Consider the following 1,857-nt stretch of genomic DNA (forward strand, 5'->3'; position numbering starts at 1 on the left):
TTCTAATATTCTTGAAGCTTTAATCTTCTCTGTCTTCATAAGTATTCTTCATTTTCTTCTTTTTGGTGATGTTGGTGTCTTCATCAAAATCGTGCCAAGGTCAGGAGCAAAGATCTTCTTCACAATCTCCCTTTTTTTGAAGATGACAAACCAATATCTTCTTGACAGTGTAGTTTTCTGAATTTTCTGTGAGTAGCATACTTTGTGATATAACTTGACTTGTCTTGAGTATGCTCCCTCTATATTGTATGCTCACCCTTTCATTTGGAGTTAAGTGCCTGGAATAAAGTTTGACAGAAAATACACTCTCCCAACTTTTCTTCCCCTTTTGACTTCATAAAAAAGTAGAAAATCCAAGAGTCCAGCACAAAGATATATAGCATATATAGCATACAGGATATATAGCACAGTATATAAAAGATTAATGCAGTGCATAGTTAAGATATTTTAATTAAGATAAAGCATAAAGCATTAAAACATAAATTTGTCGAGATAAAAAACAAATACAACCAGAAAAATCCTAACAATAGGTATACTAAGATTCAGGCTCCGAGTTATCTTCATCTATATCCATGTTGTCCATCCTTGAGGAGAGGCAACGCAGTTCATATCAGATTTATTGATTCTGAGAGTCGAGAGCATCCATCCGATTGCTGATGTAGCCTCGGAGAAAAACCAACTCATCCATAATCATTTGGTTCGAGGGTATGGCAGCAGATGAGGATGATTGGGCATGAAACTCAGATGGTTGTGGTTCAGAAGGATTAGGAGCTTCAGGTTCAGATGGTTCAGCATCAGTGGTCGGCTTGTCGGTTCTATGAGAATAAGTGCAGGTTCTAAGGTCTTTGGTAAAACCCATTTTGTGGATTACATCTACATCAACGTGGATTTCTCGAAGATTCAGAGGCATCTTTGTTTCACCAGTCATAGAAACTCCGAAATGCTGAAGAATTTTGGTTATAAAGATAGCATATGGCAAGGGGCTTTGAGTATCTCTAACGGTCCACATTTGTCTCATTATCATGAGAGTCCAATTGATTTTTAAACTTTATGGCATACATCAATTGGAGTTCTATGTCACTTATTTGAGAATGATTTGAAAATTTAGGTATAATGACATAGCTCAAGAAATAATGAATCAAACGTTCCTCTAGTTTGAGATATCCAGCAGATAGGATGTCTTGGTGTTTGACAGTCTCTCCAAAGTCTTGTTGCTTACACATTTCTATTTCCCTTTTCGAAATTCGACATAAGGAGTGATAAAAATCCTTTCGATCATATTTATCCCATTCACATACAAGGCCGAAACCTGTTATGTCACCTTTATAGGGTATGTTACATAACAATGAACTGAAAGTTTTTAGATCTAAAACAATGTCTTTTCCTTTAACATAGGATGTAAGACGATTTTTCCGAAAGTTCATGTTACAATAAAATACTCTCACAAGTTCGGGATAAATGTCGTTTGTTTCAGAACCAGAAGAAAAGTCAAAAAGTTTTTGTTGACGTAAGAGATAAAGGAACAGAAAATCTTCAAACTCAAAATTATCAACATTACCATATTTAGGAGTAAAAATGGCGCGACCATGGAAGTGTTCCTCAAATATCCTGCGTTGCTCATCGTTAGCAAGAAGCCTTGTTAAGTCCAGAGGGTTGCATTCCAAAGATGTTGTTCATTGACTCCTTCGAGTAGTATTTGAGTGTTGTTTCTTTGATTTAGAAAATGAAGCCATGAATTTTGGATTTTGAAATTTTAGGTTTTTTGGTTTTTGGGAATTTGGGGTTTTTTAATTTGAGCCACTAATCACGAAAATGGTTGGTTAGAAGTGTTTAGAATCAAGAATGTGATATGAATGG

The sequence above is a fragment of the Lupinus angustifolius genome, chromosome LG17 (assembly GCF_001865875.1).
Source record: "Lupinus angustifolius cultivar Tanjil chromosome LG17, LupAngTanjil_v1.0, whole genome shotgun sequence".
Taxonomy (NCBI): Eukaryota; Viridiplantae; Streptophyta; class Magnoliopsida; order Fabales; family Fabaceae; genus Lupinus; species Lupinus angustifolius.